Genomic DNA, 6,084 nt, shown 5'->3' on the forward strand with positions numbered 1-6,084 from the left:
GAGATCAGTGTTTGCTTTAGTTGGGCTCTTGACCCTTGACTTTTTGTGTTAGATCTCTCTCTGTAGCACGGCATGTGCTGTTGTGGAGCAGAGAAATCAGTGCTGTGCAGTGAAGAACTATTAGCTGTTTTTATAAGATGTCGTCATGAGCTGTCCTGGTTATACCCAAAATAACTTTTTTTTAATTATTATTTATATGTGTAGGTTTTGCATTAAAAACCCTGTGAAACTACAGCATACAGTCAAAGCGTTGCTCTAATAGTTATTGTAAAGAAATTTTAAATCTATGTCATGCATATAAATAGTGTACTTGAACTCCTGAACTACCTAGACCAAGGGTGCTCAAACTCGGTCCTGGAGAGTTTAACTCCAACTTGCCTCAACACACCTGCTGGTAAGTTTCTAGTACACCTATAAGAGCGTGAATAGCTGGTCCAGGTGTGTTTAACTGGAGTTAGAGCTAAACTCTGCAGGACACCGGTCTTTCAGGACCGAGTTTGGGCACCCTTGAGCTAGACACACAGACATCAAGAACCAGCATATGAATCTCAACAATGGTGACAATCAACAAAATGCTTCATGCTGCAATGCATGCTGGGTAACACCATAGTAAAAACTCCCATCATGCACTGCAATATGAATAATTATTGTCACCATTGTTGAGGATCGTATGATAAGTGTTCATGTCTAAAAGCTTGAGCCAATAAAGTTCTTTTTATTTTTATATATTTAAGCATTACAGTGGCATTTGTTTAATAAGACTTTTTTTGCAGTTATAACTATGTCAGTCAATGAACCAAAGAGAAACACCTTCATGATGTTCATTCAAGTAGTGATGGAAATTTTGATTCTTTCAAGAGATTCGTTCATTTTCAGTTCGTTCACCAAAATGATTCGTTCAGATTCGTTCACTGATTCGTTCAGTGACCATTTCTTCATATGTCATTTCATTCACGAACGACATGTATCAGTTCATTCAACTCGTTCACGAACGAGAAGATCTCTCTCGTTCAGACTCAAAAGAAACTCGTTCAGTGAAGGGCGTATTCGTTCACTACATTCAACAAATCACATGCTCCGTCACATCTCATACACGAAGGCTATTGGCTCGAGGTTTAGTCATTCTTTGACAGGATGAAACAGTCCACAGAGCTACCCGGTTCACTGATCTGCGCATGCGCTGCCAGTGGGCTTGTATGTTCGTTATCCGGCTGCTCTGCTCGTGTTCATCTTCAGTTCTCTCTTCACAGCAGTTCAGTCAGTGTACTGTTTGAGTAAATGAATTACTCCGGGATATTGGTTTATTTCGACTCAGAGGGAGTGTCAGCCATGTTAAAAAAGTGAATAACTTAAGTAATTTGTGGATTAATGCTTACTGGAGACGCGAACCGTTTCAAATGATTCAGTCCGATTTGGTGAACTGGTTCAACCGGTTCACTAAGAAGAACCGGTTAAATCGAACGATTCGTTCGCGAACCGGACATCACTATTACGTGAACGAGAACGATTCGTTCACCAAAAAGATTCGTTCAAAAAGAACGATTCGTTCACGAACGTAACAACACTACATTCAAGTGACTTAAAAACAGAAAGTGTAAGCTAACCTGCTACTTCAAGCTTTGGATTCAACAATGCTCAAACATTTGTTGTGAAACAATATAGCAATTGCTCAGAAGCAAGTTATGCCGAGTTCACTGCACGATTTTCAAACTCGTCGGATCGCCGTTGTTTTCACACTGCGTGACTATCTGGGGTAGCATTCAGTTGCTGCTGTGTTCACATTGCACGATGGATCGGCGACAGGGGGTTTCACACTGCATGACTTCACAATAGGAAGAATCGCCGACAGCTCTGTCTGGTCCGCAAACTACTTTCACAACAAAACACACGCGAGAAGTGATAAGGAAATAACGCGAGATCACACGTGAGATCAGAGTTCTCGCGCGAGACTGGAAATGGTACCCCGCAAGAATTTCGCGATGCAAATGGTCTGTGCGCTGATTTGCAGCGAAAGGGGGGAAAAAAAAAAAGATTATGGAGGAGGAAATGGTTGGGGAGACGCGGGGAACAAGGATTGGGCGTTCGGCAAAGAGAGTTGGAGGTAACTGAATAATTTTGCTATGTGCTGCTGCTGATGCAGCTGGTCAAGCAAATATTTCTGCTTTGTTTCTCTTAATGTAATTGTAAAGTGTATTTATTCTGATATAACTATTTAAGACATTTTTTTCAGATAAAAAAGCTATTAACGCTATTAATATTGAAATATAATATTGTGCTCACCATACATATAGATAAACGATAAGACTGGATTCAGGAAGCTTCTTCGGATGACAGCAAAGGAGTTTGACGTCCTGTTGGGGATGGTTGGACCTCTTATAACCAAGCAGCACACACAGATGAGACGGGCAATATCCCCAAAAGAGCGCCTAGCTGTGACCATACGGTTTTTGGCAACAGGTGGGTCTGGCAGAGCAATATTTGATTTAACAAGTCTTCATTTTAAGAGTGGACTGCTGTATATTTTATAGTTATTTTATTTCTTGTGCAGGCCAAACGTTCAGTTCCCAGTACAGGGTTGGGGTGAGCACTATTTCTAACATCGTTATGGAGACCTGTGCTGCTCTCTACCGGGTCATGAAAAAAGACTTCCTCAAGGTACTCCCTAATTCCCAGCATTTACTGAAATGCTGTGCTTAAAGAACACATTTAGTATATTAGTAAAAATAACTTTTAATAAGATTAGCTGACAAGTTAACATTTGTGTCAGTCAAATGCAACATACACATGAGTGCTGCATCAGTTATTTGTGATGATGTCTGTGAAATCCAGCCTACAGTGTTGTATTCATCTTAATATGAGGTTAATAGGAGCATCAAAGTTTTGTTTCAGTCAGTCATTTCATAATGATTTCAGTCTTTTACATGGCCTTACTCAATATGTAAGATATCAAGGTTATATTTTTATGTTCTTTACATTATGTAGGATTATTTTATGTACAAAACGGTTACTAATAAAATGACTTTATCTGGGTTTTCACAGTCACATTACTCATAACTGAAAAGTAATTTTAATAAAAGTATAATTTCAATAAAAGTATACATATCTAATAAAAGTGCACATATCTCACTCACTCGGGTGAGTGAGATATGTATAGTTTTTAAAGGATCTGAATGCATCTTCCACCACTGATTACCAGTCATGTACGCAAAACAACAGTATGCTATGATAATCAATATAGCTATAGCTTCCCAGAGTATTTCTATTTTTAAGGTCACTACTTTTTGTATTTTAATGTTTATTCTGTTGTCAATGAAGCTTTAAGTGATGATTCCATATTTATAGTGCTTCAGAAGTGTTTTATTTTTATTCTTTGTGACAAAGAAATAATGGTCAAATCTGTTCTTTTGCTAGACACCCACAACAGAGGCAGAATGGCGGAAAATAGCATATGACTTTCAATCTAAATGGCAGTTCCCACATTGCTTAGGTGCGCTTGATGGTAAACACATCCGTGTACAGCCTCCAGCAAAAAGTGGTAGTCTTTACCATAATTACAAGTCCAGCTTCTCTGTAATAATGATGGCTGCTGTGGATGCCAATTACAAGTTCATCTACGCCAGTGTGGGTACCCAAGGTAGAGTTTCTGATGCTGGACTGTTCGCTCAGTCAGACTTGCGCCAAGCGATGGATCAAGGCCTGCTGAACTTTCCTCCACCCGAACCATTGCCCAGCAGTGACATAATGATGCCATACATGTTTGTGGGTGATGAGGCATATCCTCTAAGGCCTGATCTAATGAAGCCATATCCCTACAGGCAAATGGATCACAGTCAACAGGTACTAAACTACCGTTTGTCAAGAGTGCGGCGAGTGGTAGAGAATGCATTCGGCATTCTTGCCAACAGGTTAAGAGTTTTTAGGAGCACCATATGCTTGGAGCCAGAGAAGGTAGTCAAAATAACTATGGCCTCCCTATGCATCCATAACTTCCTCCGTGAGCGCAAGTCTGAGGCATACACCCCTCCAGCCTTTGCAGACTGGGAGAACAATGACCACAGCATAGTTGAGGGAACCTGGAGGAATCAAGGGATCGGGTCTTTCCAAACAGTGGATCATCGAAGGGAACGCAGTGCATCTGTTGTGGCAAAAATGCAACGAAACCTTCTGCGTGACTACTTCGTCTCACCTGTCGGATGTGTTCCTTGGCAGGAGAAACACATTTAGTTTAGAGTATAACTTTTTGTAGTGGAGAAAACTGTTTTTTATTATGATATTTCATACTGTAGCACATTGTCATTTTTTTTTATTTTGAAGAAGAAAAGTTCCTTTCTTAAAAAGCATGGTGCTTCTGTTATTGATGTTAGCCTTTTAGGCACAGAATGATATTTATATACTGTATCTTCAGACCATACAACTTGGGTGTACTTTAAAATCATTGTTTAAAATAGCATGTAAAACTCAAGACTTTTGTTTTTTTTACTTTGTCAAACATTTATTTATAAAGTGCATACCATAAACGTACTATGGTTTCCAATAAAGTCCTGAAAGAATGACTTCATAACTTACAAAAATTTTTTAACACTGCAACAGTAACATTACTAACAGTAACGTTAGTAAACAGTAAAATAAAAATGTGTTCACACAAAGCAGCAGCAGAGTAACACTGTTTTTATTCAGATTGTTTTCCTTTTCCTTTATAGTAACAAGCAAATCAAAATAACAGCTTTTCAGAAACTTTCACTGACAGCATAGTGTGGCAATTTTTGCAAAAAGCCTTGAGGTCGAGAACCCTGAGGTGGCATATGTTGTGGGTAGGACTGTACCAGTGGCAAAGGTGTAACAATAGGATGGAATGTGTATGGTGCTGATGGTGAATGTGAGGAAGACGATATATTTCTTTCAGCATCTTGAGCATCATATATCATGTTCATAATGTTCCTTTTCAGTCTGGTTACATTAGCTGCATCTTGAAGTAGTCTTAATTCAGATGCTACCTGGTTTCCAAATGTAGTGAAAGCATCAGGTGTTGGGTCGGCCTCAACTTTTGCTGCCATTTGCTTCAACACAGCTAGCTTCTGCAGCTCAACATCAGGTACAGATCTGGCTTTGCGCTTTATTCCCCTTGTGCTTGACTCCACTGCATTTGTGCTGGCAGTTGATGGGTAATGTAAACATTCAACAGGGGAGGAGGTATGTGATGTAGGTGTTGGTGTACTAGGTGTAGACAGTGTTGTCTGCAGGTCATTGAGTGATTCTGTACTATCATCAAGATCACCGTCATCCTGGTTTTCTATGTTATCCTGCTCATTGGGTGGCAAATCAAGCTGGAAGAAAGGTAAAACAACAGTGGTGTCAGTGAATATTACAGTTGTATATAAATAGCAAATAATTAATTGTCCATTGTTGCAATCATTACTCATTACAACATACCTTAATATTTCATAATTATTGTAATCATTCTTAATAATAATAATATTAAGACTTCTTAAACTTTTATACCTCATGCAGTTACTTTTTAATACGGGGTGCACCCTACTGTTACATGTAAACATTTCATAGTACTGAATTTTTAGAATATAATTTGAAACACATTAACTTGACTGATTTATGTAGGTTCTTGCTCACAATAAAAACTGGTGGTATTTCGTGTATTAAAAGTGCAGATAAAGAAGTGACATGAAAAATATATTTAGTAAAATAGGAATGTTTTCAATATGTACATTGTGTATACAGCAAAACGTGTTTGTAGAGTAAACTTACAGTGGTCTCACATGGACGGTGAACAATATGTTTCTTTATAAAATCCATGATCCTGAGGAGCCACCTCTGCCTAGGTGTCAGGGGTTTGTTGGCACTCCCACTAGGTTTTGGTTTTACCAAAAACGCCCCAGAGAATAAGTGTTTTTTTCGCCTAAATTTAACATACTCCAATTCAAATGTTTGCCCTACACACATACAATGGAGGAAATGAAAAAAAATGGTTTCATTGTAAAGAAAACCCTTTGAACTACAAAATATGAGTGTAATTCTTTATAAATAACATTATATACTTTTCAAATATTACTATAAACACAAAAAAACAGG

Source organism: Sinocyclocheilus rhinocerous, unplaced genomic scaffold (assembly GCF_001515625.1).
Source record: "Sinocyclocheilus rhinocerous isolate Xijiao unplaced genomic scaffold, SAMN03320098_v1.1 scaffold4548, whole genome shotgun sequence".
Lineage (NCBI taxonomy): Eukaryota > Metazoa > Chordata > Actinopteri > Cypriniformes > Cyprinidae > Sinocyclocheilus > Sinocyclocheilus rhinocerous.